General features: G+C 32.9%; 1 protein-coding gene across 4 annotated transcripts in view; it reads left to right on the top strand.

Moving 5' to 3' along the window:
- LOC129976053 (plexin-A2-like) overlaps positions 1–18,525 on the top strand; it is a 575,617-nt gene that overhangs the window by 91,311 nt on the left and 465,781 nt on the right. For all 4 annotated transcript variants that reach the window (XM_056089408.1, XM_056089404.1, XM_056089407.1 and 1 more), the window contains one exon: positions 12,999–13,066. The gene's annotated coding sequence lies outside the window, so the exon portion shown is untranslated. The remainder of the gene's footprint in view (positions 1–12,998; positions 13,067–18,525) is intronic.

Genomic DNA, 18,525 nt, shown 5'->3' with positions numbered 1-18,525 from the left:
ATTCCCACTTCCGATGGCAATTTCTAAAATTGTGGTGTCCCTGTCCACTTCGAGGCGCAGAACCTTTTTTCACAATTTCCGCTCAGATACTTCGATATTCGTAAGCAAGATTGGCAAAAAAAAAAAAAAAATCATCTTAGTTAAAAAGAAATTTGATTTTTTTATTATTATATTAACTAGTTAATAACCTTAATTATGTTTGAATTTTGTCATCACGATAAAATATTTCTAATCGAAAAGAAATCATAAATCAAACTTTTGTAAATGAAATATCTGAGTTTCAATATATTGTGTGTATAGGTATAACTCCGCCCATTTTCAATAGATGGCGTGAGTACTACTTGTGTGTAAATAAAGTAGAAAGGTTGTCTTTAAAAGTTTTGACAATTTTTAAAAAATGGTGTGTGACTTCTGCTTAAAAAAGAGCATTTGCGAGGAGTTATATTACATTATTTCATTACAAATAAAACTTCAGCGAAATGCATCGATTGTTTATGGACATTTATGGTGAAATGCCTCATCGAATGCAACTTGCAAAGAGTGGTTTTGGCGATTTTAAAACGATGATATGCACACAGCACATACACACATATGCATATTCTACAATTTGTCTTCATTAAAAAATTTTTTTGTAATGACTTGAAATGAGCTTCCCTTTAATTTCTGATTCACGCTGGCTTTTATTTTTCCATAGGGATTCTAAAATGTTCTGAACCGTAATGCGAGTGAACAAATTCCCTTCTAAATCTATATAAGTTTCAAAATACTTTCTCACGACTTTCGGAATTTGCTTCTGCTGGTCATGACTCTTATAAAGAAAACTTAATAATGGATAAAATTTGAATTCCTTGTAACGTCAAAGAATAAAAAAATATTGTTAACTTCACGCCTATTTCTCTTTGAATCAAAATGTAGTTTACTTTCTATATAGATATAAAATATTTTTAAAGTCTTGCAACCCTTTTTTTTACATCATGATAGGATAAAAATTTTCCAAGTAATTTTGATTTTTTTTTTTTTTTTTTTTGTTATTGAATAAATTTCAATATTTATATGTATATGTAATTCTCCTCATTCTTGTTCACAGTTCAAACAAAACATGCTTCGAATTTTACCGAACTTTTCTTTTAATATAACATTTTTTCTAAAGGTTTCTATGTATTTTCGTAGAGAAACAAATAAATATTTGATTTAAATTTTTACAACATTTATATAAATTCTCCCCATACTTACAAATATGCACAAGCAAAATAAATATTCTTAACTCTTCTTTTAGGTATTTAAAACATATTTAGTAAATGACGCTTCAAGATTATTCCATTATCTCTGCAAGCAATTACTATCCCTTTATCAAGTAATAAACTTAGTCATTAAGATCTCAATTTTCAAGGAGATGACGCGTGCGTGCTTGCTCATACTCCCCATGAAGGGTTGTGATTAAGTTGTCCGTTTCAGGAAGTCTGCTCAACTGCGAAACTTTCCATTTCCATTATTAAAATGTTTTATGCCAAGCAAATGAAAGACAACTTACCCATTAACAGTTTTAACTAGTTCAACATGAAAAACAAACGTGACGACTCAGGTATCGTCACGTTTGGAATTCATTCAGGAATGCACAGTTCTCTGAAACTCTCTTAACAAAAAAATAAAAAAAATTGTCAAATATGAAACAACCAAAATAATATAAAACATCTTTTCACTATTTTCGATTATTTTAAACAAAAAACACGACCACAATGCAAATGGATCCGCTTGGTTGATTAAACAAAGCATATTTTTTCAATCTGCTCTTTTAAAGTTCGTAAAAAAAAAAAAAAAAAAAAAAAAAAAATTCTTTACAAAATTGGTAACTTCGAAGTCCTTAGAAGACTAGTAAATCTTTAAAGCTTCTCAAGCTGTGCTACAAAAATTATTTACAAACTTTAATTCTCTTTATACAAAATATTAACAAAAATGCACGAAACGGAAATGTGGAATAAAATTGATTGCTAAAAGCTGTGCTTCCCCCCCCACACACACACACCGTTTGAAACAGCTGTTTTTAAAGCAGTGGTTCGGCTTCGGAACCGGAGTGTTTCAGGTTCAAGACCCGATTCCACCGAAAAACCATCATGTAAGCGGATCTGGTGCTCGCTAAACATTCCCTCGCCGGTGTGGTGTTGAAGTTTGCAGAGAGGGGTGGACAGCTCTCGTGTCGTCCTCGTCATCTGACCGCGGTTCAAAATTACGAGTTCAGTCCCATAATAGCTCTTGCGTTGCTTTAAAAAACGGGACGTTAACTAAACTAAACTGTCTGTGGAAGTTTATGTCAGAGACTGAACTGTGTACAGGCCACCCTTACCCCGATTTGGGGTTGAAACTTCCTAGTATTAAGAAGTACCCTAGAAAAAAAAAGGGTCTAAGAACTCCTTCCTTCTGGCAAACATTTTGAAATTAGGATGCAATGAAGTGCATTTCGGCCACTTTTATACTATATTTATCTATTATATGTTTTCATATGTGCTACTGGACCCTCCCGCGGACCACTCCCGAAAGACTGTTTTTAAAGGCTGGGGTCTTACAAATATTTGCTAACCGAATTTCTAATTTGTAACAGTTGTGCCGCTGTTATGGATACTCAGAATACAGAGTACACTTAAAACAGAATATTGCATTAATTTTAAAGCATGATTGTTGAAGAGCAGTGTATTGTAGCATAACGACGAGGAGTAGAAGACAAAAGGTGTAAGTGAAATTCACCGAGCATCGATTCACATCGGAGGTAAGTGCTCATTTCCGTTTTTCAATTCAAATGGAAAAAGAGAGCAGTAGCAACAAAAATATAATCTCAATGCTGTTTCTTTTATAAAATAAATAGTACATTATAAATGTATTGACATTTTGTATTTTCTTTATGCCAATGACTAAATTTTTAATACATATATTATATCATAATTATACAATTTTCAGAAACATATGATGCCAGAAACGCACTTAAGAGCCCATTCCTTGAAAGTAATAATAACAACAAGAAATTATCTGCTAGAAAACAATATCTGTCTTAATACACGTAGCTGAACCCTTCACTTATTCACTTTTATAGTCAGCCATCTGGTATCTTCAGGCAGCTCTGGTAACTAGCTGAACTTGACGGCTACTGCTATTCCATTTTATGTATAAATCTTAACTATACTGGCATCCGCAGTTGAACTTCTAAGTGCTAATATAAAAGCACCTGTAATTAGACGCATAAAAGGCCGAATGGCCCTCAGTGCGTGACGCCATTCAGCGAGAAAAATAGTTAACGCAAGTCTTAAATGCTGAAAGGGGAACAAGTGGAATTGCACCGTGAAGTAAATTAAGCTCGCGTTTTATTGCATTTACGGAAATGGTGCCGAGAATTGGGACAACGCGCGCGTTAATGATGTTGATGTGCCATTCAAACACTTGCTGTTGTGAATAGTTGGGCTTGGGAAAAGAGACACGTGTTTTTCCGAATTCTGGGCACACCCGGTTTCGTCAAGTCGAATGGAAATATTATGACAATTCAAATAATAATTTTATGTTTGAAGTTTAACTTTTATTTGTAAGATACTATTAAAGGATTATTTTTCTCGGTGCTCTCCTCAAGTGTTATTAAAACGATAGTTGTTCTTCTACTAACATTCATAATTGTAATTCACTACTTCATCTTGGTTTCTGTGGGAAGACATGCATTTCTGTAACTTTCTACTTTATAATTTATCACAGAATTTTTACATTACAATAAATCATGTTCAAGCGGAATCAACTCCTGTCCCGCGTACTAAGATAACAAATTGTTGCTTATGACACTTATAGACAAGCCCGCCGATTTAAGCCGAGCTTTAACGTCTCTTGTTTCAGTAGCGCCATCTGGGAGCAAGAGTACGTTCAACACGTCACGGCCCTTTTCACGGGACGGGCTTCATTCACACTTTTGTTTCACTAATCCACAGATCGTAATTTAGACCTGATTTAGAAAACGATCACATCTGAATCAGTACCCCTAGTGGTACAGTCTCGACTTGGAGAACTTTGTGGCTACGACATATTTATACGTGCACCGGCCACTATGTAATAGGAGAGTCTTCGGCCAGCGGAGTTCGAGCTCATAACCCAAGGGATGTGAATCGAACGCCTTACCAACCAGACTATTCCTGCCATAGGTAATATGTACATGCATTTGTCTCCCCCCCCCCTTTTCTTTGAGCTGTGGCGAGGGAAAGCGGCCTCCGTGGTATGCTGTAATTTTTTCGACTGCACTCATCATTAGTAGTTTAGCGAAGGTTAATGGCTCTCAGGGTATGATATTATACTTTCCCACCGCCATCATAAATTTCAAAATTTGTCATAAAAGCACTGATTGTCTTCATGCCGAATCTATTACCGGTCCCGTGCTTATATATATTTCTTCACCCGTCATTACATGCTTGCATTTATTTTATTTCCTGATTAATCATTTTGCTGAAATATCTAAGCAGGGGAAATATTCCCTAATTGTTACGTATTTTTAAGATTTTTTTTAGTTATTTCTTTTCTAATGAATATAACTTTTTTTAGAACGGAAAAAATAAATTATTTAGTGTAATATTAGACTAGTTCTCTGGTTGTAATTTAGAACGCATATACGATAAAAGGCATAAATGCTGCCCTCTTTAACCATTATTTTATTTGTTACTCGTCGAATTAATTAAATAGTAGTTTAGATCGTTTTAATCCTTAGTTTAAATAGTAGTTTAATAGTAGTTTAGATCGTTTTAATAGTAGTTTAGATCGTTTAATTAAATAGTAGTGGCAACACTTTTCTCTAATAGAGGGGTGCATCATCGAACTAGATAATAGAGAAAACATTACAGTTGACAGTTAAATTCTATTAAAATGAGCATCTGATTAATAGAATAACTTAATAGGAATATGTATTAATAGGAGCGTTTTACAAAAATAATTTTTCGATACTACTTTTTCAAACTTCATGGGGGCCTCTTATCTATCTGACTCCTATTTTTTTTCCCTTGGCGTCATGAAGACTTCCTTTTGTATGCAATTTCTTAATGAAAATCCTGATAATCTTTGTTGAAAATGTATTTTAAATTCTAAACCATTTTTACTTTGTGACCAATTGAAAGCCGATTATTATTTCTCAACAATAATATTCCGTACGAACATCTGGTGGCTTAATGTTCGTTTGTTGACCTGTGATCAGCGTGAATCAGGTGCCCTTGAAAAGTTTTGCCAGAAGATTTCTGGAGTGCTTTTCATATTTGGCTAAGTGGCGAGATGGATGGACGTGATCTCCAACCTCGAAACTCGTTCATCACTTTCTCTGCGAGGGTACTCCACCCTTCGGGAGCACCTTCGCCCGTTGCAAGATGACGTCCATTCATCTGGTCGCGGCAACCGATAAAAGTAACAGCCGATGGATGGCTTAATGGAAGTCAGTTCGATTCGTGAGAACTTGGGGCGTGGTGCCTGGATCGATTTCGGTCGACTTGCGGTCTCCTTTTGTTCCTAAGTAATGAGGTTTGTCTTGTATCTCCAACAAACAAGTGAGTGCTGCACAAGGAAGCTAGCATGGTATGCAACAGTAGCACACGGTTATTTTTTTTAAAGCCTGTTCTTTGTTTTGATTATCTGCTTGTTGCTCTCCTGGTGAATGAACTTTTGGGTGGTATTCTTCTTCTTATTTAGAAGAATTAACTGAAACCGCAAGTGCTTATTTAGAGTCCCTCCTCAATGAAATCTTTGAGAGCCTTCTCTTTTTTCGATATTACACGTGCTTGCGTGACTAGAATATTTATTTCTGTATAATTTTCTTTAAGATCTTGTTACTCACCTGGGAATCGAAGGCATTTGTTAAACTGTGAGCCTCGTTCTCTAATATGACCGATTACGATTCTACAAAATTATATATGAAGGCACAGAACAGACAGTGTGTGATTAAATTCGTTTAGTCACTTTTCTAATCCCCCCCCCTCGAATTTTACCAAAAGAACTCTATGAACCGTTTTTGAACTTCGAATATATCAAGGATATCCTTGAAATCACATTTGTCAGTAAAGATTCGATCGTTAATGTATTTAGAAGATCGAACAGAAATTCATTAAAAAGGAAATAATCTATCTCGTCTTGTTTTATTGAAAGCTGATAATGATTTGAAACTTTCATGAACGATTTTATTAGTTGTGCGCAGTAGTAGTATGCAGTTTCGTAAAAATAGCATAGTTATTCGGGAAAATAGAAAAGATTATTAAGAAATCCCATATTTTTTCACATAATTATTATCTAATTTTTCAAGCATATCTTTCGATGACATAAATCTTGCAAAATGTATAATATTATGCTATATATTATAATGAAATTATATATAATAATATATAAATAAGTTAATATGTTATAATGAAATTGAAAATAAATACTTCGAATATTTTAAGAAATATGAGTATTTGAAGTAAATTACATTTGTAGCAGTAAATAGTAGCACATTTTTTCTTCTATCATTTCAAAGCCTACATAGGAAGATGTATAGAAGTATTCTAGATTAAAATCTTTGAAACTTGGAAAGATCTCTGCATCACGCTAGCTGAGTTCCAATTGCTCTCTAAGAGAAACACAAATTATTCATCATTTTATTCTGGTAACACATCATTATGCTTTAAAAAAATTATTATTATTCTGGTAGCACATCATTCAACAGCATGATCTGAAAAATCACACACACTGCTGTTCAGGTGTTGGCCGTTGGAATTTTAGAAGTTGGTTGTTGTAACTATTAACATATAACAAAAGACTGTGGTGGTTTTCCTGTAAGACTGCAGCAGACAGACACACCTTACTGAAATTATTTGAAAAATTAGTTATTATTATTATTATTGTTTGTTTACTTTTTCAATCTGAGAGTTCGATGATCTGTGAAAATGGAAAAATAATAAAAACAAAAAGACTGAAAAGGATTTAACAATTAGACAAGCCTAGTTACTACGCGTAGCTGAGTGATCATTACTATGAATGCGAAATGCTCCCTTTGATGTTATCATATCCGAAGCTGGATTTTTCAAGCTTGGCTAACCAGTGTCCTTCTTCTCCATTGCTAGCAATCATTTCTTTGGCGTTTTTGATTTGTCTTTCATCGATTTCTGCCATTGGCTGTTTTTACTTACACATATGCCAAGTAGAAAGAAAGTATTGCAATCGTCAAAAAAAAATTCGAGATTTTTGTGGATCACCACATAGACCTCCCCGAGTTCTAAATAAACAACAGTGTTTTGTAAAAATATTTATTTGTGAAAAAATATAATTAAAGAGCGCTTTGAATGAGACAGATGAAATTTGGCGTATGGTTTTCAGAAACTTATTTGTAAATTTTAAACAAAATTTAGTCTAAGAAAGTTTGTCTGATGGGTTGTTTGAACATAAGTTGACACGATAGTTCGGGAGTTATCCACGTAAACGGAGAGAGCTGGATGGATAAAATTGGGTAGATAGATTTACTGTAGGAACCTATCCAATGTCTAACTGAATCTAGCGAGAGTGGATTTTGTTCGCCGGCGCTTTCAGAAGCACAACTGAGTAATGTCTTAGTATCCTAACATTTGGTATGGGATTTTTTGGCTACAATGGTAGTTCTATGTCAAATGTGGGTATACATTCGGGTGAAAAAATTCGTCTTTATTAGAGAGTATATAAGGAAATGTTGGGGATACTTCTGCCTCTGATAAGATATTTGAATAATTTTCCAAAATATAATTCAGATAGTTCAAATTACAAATGTCGGCCATTTGAAGGAAAAATTGTTTTTTTACGAAAAGCTCTCTTCTCTTGAGAAAATGAAATGTTTCTGAAAAAATATTGGCTGAAGAATTGCATATTGCATTTAGTTGTCAGAAGTGCACAATAGGATGAATGGCTTGTAAATATTTCAGTGAAAGTATTATTCAATGACTCTTTTAATCTGATAACAAATGATAAACGCATTATTTTCTGATTCCATTCTAATACTGAGATTTATGTATTTCATGTATTATTCCTGAATGGTACGTCACAAGACCCCTTCAGATACCAGTCTGAGGCAAATAAATCGTCTAAGGGAGGGAAGTAAATAGTCTAAATTTACTTTTTAACAAGTGTTTAAGTTTTGCAGATATAAAAATGAAATTTTATATGTTCGTAGATGATTGAAAAATGAATGCATTTATAAATGACATTTTCACATTTTCAAGTTGAGCAAAAAATGATATATTTAAAACTTTTTACTCTATATTTCCCAAAAAAATAATGTATTTTCAAGCAGTTGTCCACCTTATCGAATAAAACTTTGTAGTCCGTAATGTATGCTTATAACTATATGAAAAAAAGCTTGGTCCAACTTTTGGGATCACCTTTGTTCATTTCAAATATTTCCACTGTTCACATTGTTATGAATTTTCTCATTTTCGATCGTCCTAAATCTGAAAAAAATAATTTTCGATATTATGTGGTTCTACTAATACAATAATTCAAAAAGGCAGCCAGATAGGCCGATTTATTGTTTTGTGATTTTTGATCCAAACTGGCCAATTCGTCAGGGTAAGAGCTAAGAACGGATAAAATTTATCGTGCTTTTATCATCAAAACTTCAGGTCTGTGTCAAATTTTTTCACAAAGTTCATTAATAGCGTGAAAAATTTATAGATCAAAGTGTTGTGACCTGAAAAATTTTAAACTCAGTGGCTTAGATAAATCAAATTTAATATGTAATCTTTACAGTGTAAGTGCGTCAGATTTTGAATCCTGTAGAAAAAAAGGAATCCTAGCCACCCCCTTTGTATTACAAAACTTCTCTCTCTACATAAGTATTTGTGAAAATCTAAAACATAATCCGCACATTTTTTTAGACAGTTGTCATCTGGAAGAAGGGGGTCGTTAACCCCTTCGCATACACTAACGAGTCTTGACTCTCGAATCCAATGACTGAAGTTTTAATTTTAAATATGCCATTAAATGAAAGTATTAAGTAATTTAAAATGTAAAAATCATTTAAAAACTCTTCAGTATCTCAATGACCCTTATATTATGGGCATTAAGATAATAATAAATGTCTCGAAGGATGTCATCCGATTATGATATTAAATAAATTCGTAGTCAAGGGGTTCAAAATAAGTCTCAGTGAAATGACCTTTCTAAAGTAACTGCATATGTTATTTCTTTCAGGATAAACATGTGATGAAACAATTTCGGTTGCAACTTATTTTAATTTGTATAAAATTATTTGCCATTTAATAACTTAAAAACTAATATCATTTTTCGTTTGATCATCGAAAAAAATATGATTTTTTTCTAAATGTGCAGAGTGTTTCGATGTATCTTATGAAACGCGAACAGACTTCCTCACACGTCTCGTGAAACCTCGCTTCAAAATGGAGAGAAAAGCATTGTCTGACTCATTCAGTCACGTGACCCGGACTCATTAGTGGATCTGATTCGTGTCAAACATGAAAGTAAGCAATCCGTTTCGGGTGTCATCGGATGTGTTCGGTTAATTTAGTGTCGCAGTCGTCGGACTTGTGGTGCGACAGGTTTGGTTTGCTGTCGGCTAGAATGTCATTATCTCCCGAAGAAGATTCGATGAGCCGTGGGAATGTTTTGGATGGAACATAGAAATGGAGGATAGATACTTGTCTTACGAAATCGTTTTGTTATCTAATGGTTGTTATGTAGCCGTTGGCGAATCGCCGCGGGTTGAATGGAATTCAATGTCTTTGCAGTTGATCGTTTTAAGAATCACCTCGTCAGTTTTGTTAGGACTCATGGCATATCAATGATACGTATTTAGAGAAATTCGAAAAAAATCTTGTACACTTGAAAATGTCTGAATACTTTTGATCAGAGAGTTCATTTTGGATAACTTATTTTATGGATGTAAAAGCCTGTATATAAATTATTTACTCTCTAAAGGATGGTAAAAGCATCTTTTGAACCCCTTAAGACGTATGTCGTGACAGGCCATCGAACAAGTTTTTGGGCGGACGTGTTCTGCTTAAAGCTTTTCTGGGTCAGTATTCCCTTGAATACGATTCTCACCTTCTTCGGCGCAAGAATAGCGAAAGCGACTTCACGCTGTTGATTCGTTGAATGGAGTTGACCCTGCGGTATCAGCCCGAGATTAACCTACATTTAAATGGATTTCTAATCGAATTTTATGGATGCTTAAACAATGCAAATCAAGAATTACTAAGAGTAGAGGGATTATGACTCTTTTTTTTTTTGAAGTTATTTTTTTATATTTTTTGATGGTACACTTCTAGTTCTTCTGCAGATGATCAATAATATTCTGATATTTATCTTTTTTTTTTTTTTTTTCAATACGAAATTGGCACATAAAAGGTATCGGAATTGAATCGTCATTGAATTTCACTTCAATATTTTGATTTATTTTCGCTTTTCACATCTGTCGGAAAACGTCGTGTTCGGAGTTATGTGGGTGTGTCTGAACATAATTCCTAAAAATCATCTAACGTGATGGATGACATTTTGAATGTGTCTTTACACAAAAATGATAAATGTGTATCAAAATAATAATTAAAAAATATTTAAAATAATGCGAAAATAAAAACAGTTGCTAAGCCATAAAATGATTGGTAAGAAAGAAAAAAAAAAGAAAAAAAGAAGAGATTAAAGATATAAGAAATGAAAAATAAAATCATCCTATTTCCTGTTTTGATTTCATAAGGGTTGGAGTTATAGACATGAAAAAGTTGGAGCTACAGACCACTTGTAGTTGCTTTCCAACGAAGTGTTACAAATTTTGAGTCCTACCTCACTTTGACTTTCTTTTAAAAGAAAGTCAAAGTGAGGTAGAAGAAAATTGATTTACTAACTTTATCTTCTAAGAAACTGCAACACACACACACACACACACACACACACACACACACACACACACACACACACACACACACACACACACACACATGTATATATATATATATATATATATATATATATATATATATATATATATATATATATATATATATATATATATATATATATATATATATATATAACTCTGCGGATTTTATTTATAATCAAAAGTCATTCATTCTAATTAGATTTTATTTCTGTCTTCAGTCACAAGAGAAGTGTGGGGAAGAGAATCAAAGAATCTCCTTTGATCCATCAGTGGAAGAGGTAGTTTGCCTAAATACATGATTGATTTTCTTCTATAAGCTGTTGAACTACATGAACATTATTTACTGCGACTTTTTTTTTTGGGGGGGGGGGCACTTTACCATTCATGATATATTCATTTTCCTCTGCTCTACCATGCACGTTTCAACCATGTTGCAATTATTTTGCTTTTATACGTTCATTACAAATCACGATTTTTTTTTCGCTTCAAATATATGAAAACGAATACTGGTTATTTTTAGTGCTTTTATAAAATAATTCTTTTCATTGCTGTGCTAAATGCTAGCTCTATTTTATGCATGAGTTTTTCTTTTTCAATCTTTAGAAAAGGGGGCGCATTTTGAAATTTAAATATATATATATATATATATATATATTTAAATATAAATGAATAATGCTTCGAACAATCTTAACAATATGTTCGCGAAAATTTTTTGTATACTGCTAAATTTCAATATTTTAATCATGAAATATTGAAAGTAGAGTATAAAGATAAAGGGGGGAAAAAACGTATTTTTGTGGGCATAATATAATACTGAGAACTTAATTCGTAAAAAAAAAAAAAAAAAAAAAAAAAAAAAAAAAAAATAGCATTATATTCCGTTATACACGTGCAAAATATTATTGTTAGAAATGAATAAATGTATTTTGATATTTATTTTTTAATCAATCATTTGTAACCAGTATTAGGGATATAATTACTGTAATCCCAAATCACTATAAGGGCATGAAAATTCATCCAAACGAAACAAGATCATACATTCACTGTAAAAACCGCCCTTGTTCAGTTCATATAAAAACATATCATAGGGTGGCCTGCCTTTTTCCTACAAATATATTACAATTCGGACAGGTGCCACTTATTGACTCACAGCAGGAAGTCCTGTGTCATCCTGAGACACCGAATCGACGTTCACAGTGCGGGGGAGTCTGTTGCTGAAATGATGTCTTAAATTTTTCTTTGGTGTGTTAACGTTTTAAGGTATTGAATACTTTTAAAGTTTTAGTGAGTTATATTTTTCTCGCTATTTTATCATTTTGTCTTTCTTGCTGCTAATGCACAGACATGAGAACAACAACAATCAGTCATTTGAGAGTAGGAACAATGAACGAAATATGATATTGAAAAGAAAACACAAATGGTATCGGTAGTGCGTTGAATCTTACCATTATAGTTCAGTGCAATTGGAAAATTCTACAAAACTTTATTAGTAGAAATAATGAACAGATTTAGTTAAATAGAAACGACTGAAATAGTTGTGGTATATAAAATAATCGCTGTTTTGTTGCCCTTTTTCTGCTTATCCACTACTGACCGAAAAGATAATGGGAATTGCTCAAGATTCTTTCTATAACTTCTATCAATAGATTTATCAATTTGATATCGCAAGTTTAAATCGATAACTGTTATCTGGAACGTAGTTGTTTGCATGGACATTATATTCAATTTATGAATCAAATCGAAGGAATTAATAGGGGATGTGAAAATTAGGTCAACTCAGCTTTCAATTCATTTATGAGGTGAGTTACTAATAAAGCATATCTGCCTACGATATGCTAACGAATTTGTCCTGGAATGACATATAATGGCAATTCCAAATTTCAGGAAGTATTTTCGAATCTTTTCAGAATTAGAATTTTCATACATGTGGAAATATGTTTTCAAGATTTTTAATATGATTGTGTGGCTGATAAAAGTCGCCAACGTAGCTGTATCTTCGCCGCCAATTTTAAAATGTAGAACAGAAATTTATTTTTTAAAAAATTACTTTTTCATTAACTTTTTACATACATCACTCATAAGAATTTAACCTGATTTTTTTTTATTTTAGGCTTTTTTCCACTGCTGTTGGGCTTTATATAAGGATTATCAACGCCTTGAAGATATTCAGACTTAAAGGTAATTGCATGTTTTTTTTTTTTTTTTTTTTTTTTTTGTCATTGCACTTTTTGAATATATCGCTGTATAAATTTCAAATGATATTGTTTTTTGTTAGCTATTCCAAAAGTACGAGTTCATATTTTTATTTTTCAGTTGGGTCTAGTTGTGTCATCAATAATCGATTACCACTTTATGTATTGCTGGAATAATGTTGAAAATTGGACGCAAGTGTGTTTAGTACAAAATCAATTCCATTCCCTTGCATAACAGATTATAATATTATCTTCCATTTACTCTTTTCAAAGAAACCAGATGAATTCAGGTGTTGATAAAAGAAACTACAAATCGTGGGAAACACACACTGAGATAAAATGGTCTCTGAGGTTATGAGGGGAACAAACGATTGGAAATATTAAAGCCAGAATGTAAATGCAGTTTAATATTTTATTTAGCATGAAATAACGAATTTTGCATGGGTGCAACATTGGAATTTTTTGTGGCGTTTTGCAAAAACATCTAGAGTTCTAAACGTGTGCTTCGGAGTTAATTCATGATTTGCAGAACTGCTTCCAATTTATTCACTGATAATGTCTGACTGTAAATAATATTTGATTTTAGTAAAAAGGGGAAAAAAGATATGAGTGGCCTATGCGTATCTTTTCTGGTTCATTTTAATTCATAATAACAAATAAATTTGAATTGAATGGCATAAAATAAATTTAATTCTTATGAGAAATAAAATAAATTAAAGCTAAATGTTTATTTTATGTAGAAAGACAGGAAATATATCAATGCTGGATAAAAAAAGTTCCTTGAGTTCTCAAATTTCTGGCCAAAGACCCAGCAACAATTGATTGCAATTGTTTCTTCAGAATCGGAAAAATAGTAATTTTATTCAAATAAAGTTCTCTGCCCATTTTATTATTAATAAAAAGAGCGTATTGCAGCGAGTGTTGTCTACTTGTTAATACACGCTGTGTGGTTTTATTTTGGCTGTTTGCTTTCTGCCATTGATTTCGATTCGCTTCTGTCATAGCAGCTGCTTTTTCAGTTTCATAAGTCAGGTGTGCAAAGTTATAAGGAACCGGAATTCGATATTTTCTTCTTCATCGAGGTTAATTGACTGTGAACTAAATGCAGTAGCGTTCTTCTTCTTCTTTTTTTTTTTTTTTTTTTTTTTTTCGATGGCTTTCTGTCTTCATGGCATTTTTTGCAATGTAAGTGTTTATTCTTTTTAGAAATGCAAACTGCTGATGAGGTTCTGTTTTTGGTCTTCGTAAAAATAAACGAACTGCTTTCGTTGCATTCTTAATAAATATTAATATAATTATATTAGTTATCAAATTTTATTTTATTAGTTTATATAATAAAACTAGATGATATATCCGGCATTGCCAGAAACTGAAACCCTTTCATGTGTGCTTTTTTTTAACGTAAAATCTACTTTTCTGTGAAGCATTACGACCCAGAAGCAACAAGGCCTGAAAAAGCCCTCGGACGTTACTATAGTTTACCGGCATCCGCCCTGTGACCCTCTCATCACACTGAATGAAGCTTTGCTGATAATGGCCAATGTAATTAGGACGAGTAATATAAAAACTAAAGCATAATTATAAATATCCTTCTTATCTGTTTAGGTTTTTTCCCTATCTTCTTTTTTCTCATTGATCACATTGTACTTTCTAGGAAGCTGAACAAATATTGTTCTGTTTTTACATTGGATATTTTTGCCACTTACACGGCTTTAAGAGCGATCACACTATTATCGAAGAAAGACTGGATCATATATACCGATTCACAAAAGGCAATTGAAGCAGTTTTGTACTCACTCGGACAAAGCCATCCTTTGGTGTTCAGTATAGTAAAATTATATTTTAGACTGCTGGATCGTAATTTTAACATTCTATTTTGTTGGATTCCTGGATACGTTGGTATCAAGCAGATGTTGCCGCAAACACAGCTACACAGCTAGCACAAATGAAGAAATGTTTGTTCCGTTTCAAGATTTGAATCAAATTTTAAAGTAATGTTTGCTCTGTAAATATCTACATACCTGGAACCTGCAACTTGATAATAAATTTCATTCGATCCACCCATCTAATTCTGGTTTTAATGTTGACTCTTTCCGCCGTACACTTCGCATTGGTCATACTTATTTTACTCACAAGCATTTACTTCATTCGGATACAGCTCCAATCTTTTCAAGATGTGGTACCATAATTTCTGTTCAGCATATCATATCATGAATGCTCTAAATGCCGCTTTCCAAGAATAAAATTATTCGGAAGAGATTATTCAAATTTAAAAGATATAATTTGCGAACGTTACCATGTTAATGTATTTTCATTTTTACTTGACATCAACTTGGCGTAATATTTAATTTCTATTTTCACTTTTTTTTTTTAACTTTGCATCACTCTTCTATTTTTAATGAGTAAATTTGTTGTATTTTAAGTTTACACGAGTTTGGAACAGCTTGGCCAATATTAGTCTTTGCGCCAGAAAAAATCTATCAATCTTTTTTCAAATTTAGTAGTATAAAATGTCTTTTCCTGATACCTACGCTTAGTGCAGTTCTTATAATTAAAAAGGTGTGCTCATCATATTCGGTTTGTTGCTCATCCATTTATTCCTGCCAATGAAAGGTCGTCGGGCCTAGGTGCTCCCAAAGAAGAACAGCTAATTATTGCCACACTTTTATCGTCGACAGTCTAGTCTTTTTGCAGCACTGATATAGCAAAATCGTCTGTTTATTGTCTTTAATATTTTTAATTAAAATTAAAATAATTGAAGCATGCGATTTTAAAAAACACCGATTGATTTGATGTTCTGCAAGAACTTGAAATATTTTTTATATTAGTTTTCCAAAAAAGAAAGATTAAAAGACAATTAATTAAATAGTTAGTTTTTAATTAATAAAATCCTCGAAAATAAATATAATTAATAGTTTCCTGATACAAATTATTAATCCTTTCTCCTAAATTTTTCTAATGGCCTTGGTGGTCTAGTGGTAAGGTCTCGGTTTCGGAACCGGAGGGTTTCAGATACGAGACCGAATAACACCGAAGAACCGTCGTGTAAGAGGGTCTGTTGCACGTTAAATCCGTCGGGATCAAACTCCCTACCGCTGGTGTGGTGTGGAAGCTTGATGAAGGGGAGGTGCCAGATCAGGTGTCGCCATTGTCCTCTGACCGCGGTTCAAAATGACGAGGTCCTTCCCAAAATAGCCCTAATTTTACTTTAAAACGGGACGTTAATAGAACTAAACTAAACTGAATTAGTCCTGAACGAATAATACCATAGCTTGCCGAACCTGAAATCGATTCAACACAAGTACCTATTTATGCAAAATCAATGTATATTTGTCTTTTCTCCTGAAATTAATTCAGAATGAATGCCCACTAAGATATTGTGTAAAATGGATGCAAAAGCAACTTATACTTACTATTTGAAATTTTATCATTCGGAGTTCATCCGAAAGCAAATGTAACGTCCGCATTTGAGGTTGATTTAGTTAGCCGTCTTATCTAAAACGAATGCTACGGTGCTGTTAGTTTTCCTTATAATAATTATTTTACATGACTCCGTTTCTGGTTGAGTTTGAATATCTGTATCTCTTTTTCGCAACTTTTCATGCCAGAGGCGCCAGATGCCCGATTCTTCCGCATGATTCATTAATCAGTGCACGTTCTGCTGTGAATTTGCATCCATTGTCCGATGAGTGCGAGCTACTGTAAAAAAAGAAAGCCTTCTTTCCCACAGTTGCGATCTTGGACTGCTGTCAGACAATCTATGTTGCTCGCAGATCGTGTTCGCAATTTTAATGTCTCTGCATCTTTGCGCTTATCTTTCGAATCTTATAAAAATACTTTTGTAATGAATTATAGCAAAGCTTTATGCATATATTGACTCTCCTAATGTTCTGGTAATTTAAACGCGTACCTCTCTGTTATTATGTGTTTGGAAAGGTGGGACTATGGAATATATTTATTGTATTTTCATGTAGTTGTTTATTAATGGTTGTATTTCAATGAATACACATGATGTCGCATAGAAGGTTTACTAATAGTGTGAATGTAGTTAATTTTACAATAAAAAAAAAGATAAAATGGAAAAAGTTCGAAATATTGTAAATTCTGTTGCGAGTGAATTATTTATGTTTTGTTTTGGGAAATATACTACCGATTATATTTTGTATCAATGCTGTTTTAAAAATTGATAAATAATTGAATCCTGCTTTATCTAGTATTTTATTGAATTCGATATAATTTCTTACATTACAGTTAATTCGTATTTAACTCTTGTATAAAACTGGAAATTTTTAAATTTTCATATAAATTGGATAAGCCAACCTTATAATGCAATCGAACTGAAATTAAAAATATAAATTGCTGAAAGAAATACAAGTGCGACGTTTCAATTGTTTTAAGTTGTTCGGTTCGCCATTTAAAAAACGGCACTCTATTTGCATTCAGGTATTTGATCTCATTGGAAATAGACGGTTAAAGCATCTATATCATTTTTCATGTTTAAAAAAAGGATTAATATAAGGAGAAAAGTTTAAAAATGATATAATTATTAAAAGTCTATAAAATGTGTCATCCAGTGTTAAGATATCTCTATCAGCTCAGAAATAAAAAAAAAAAATGTAACTTTTTACATTTCAACTGAAGTAGTACCTTTTATAAAAGAAATATCAGATCAATGTCCTTAAAAAAAAATCTTAACTTTGGCGAGGAAAACATGTTCGTCGAAAAAGGTCTATATATGTTATTCTAATTGTCCGAATTCTCAGATTTATAGGTTTTTTTTTTTTTTTTTTTTTTTTGTTTTTAAATCCTGAAAAATTTTGCTTCAACATCTCCTCTTCCCCTCTGATAACCAAATATAGGGGTTTATTTTGGATGACTAACTTAGCAGAAGGAATCAGTAAAAATGCTGTTATAAACTTTTTTCATTTCAAATTACTCTTGAAACGTTTCTCCTTTTTCCTCACATGATAATTAGCGTTCCGACCAGATGTAACGTCACCCGTTCTCTCAAACTTAGTTAAGTGCATACGGACCGCCAGATGTGGATCCTTTTCACTAGAAGAGTCATTGTGTCTAGTCATTCGTTATATTCAGGTGAAGGGCCGCAGATGGGTGTCTCGTCGTTTCAAATAAATCCATCATGTCTTCAAGGGGGAAGAACGCCAAGACATCCAGATGCTAAACTTTTTCCCTTATGAAGAGACTCCTCAAATCGTCAAGAAACGATCAATTACCAGCAACCATTGTCATTAAGTGTTGAACCCAGGTGCACTTCAGCCGGTGTTAGCTATGAATTGATTGTAATTAACATGTGCTTGAGAGGGGTCGTCCACAAAGATGGATCCTTAACCGACACTCCCACAATCGAGTAGAGACCATTCAGGAAGAAATGCTGAGCAACTATTGGGTGTTGAAGAACTCAAGTTCACTAATGAGGACTCCAAA

Source organism: Argiope bruennichi, chromosome 7 (assembly GCF_947563725.1).
Source record: "Argiope bruennichi chromosome 7, qqArgBrue1.1, whole genome shotgun sequence".
Taxonomy (NCBI): Eukaryota; Metazoa; Arthropoda; class Arachnida; order Araneae; family Araneidae; genus Argiope; species Argiope bruennichi.
This window is presented reverse-complemented; position numbering and strand designations above follow the sequence as displayed.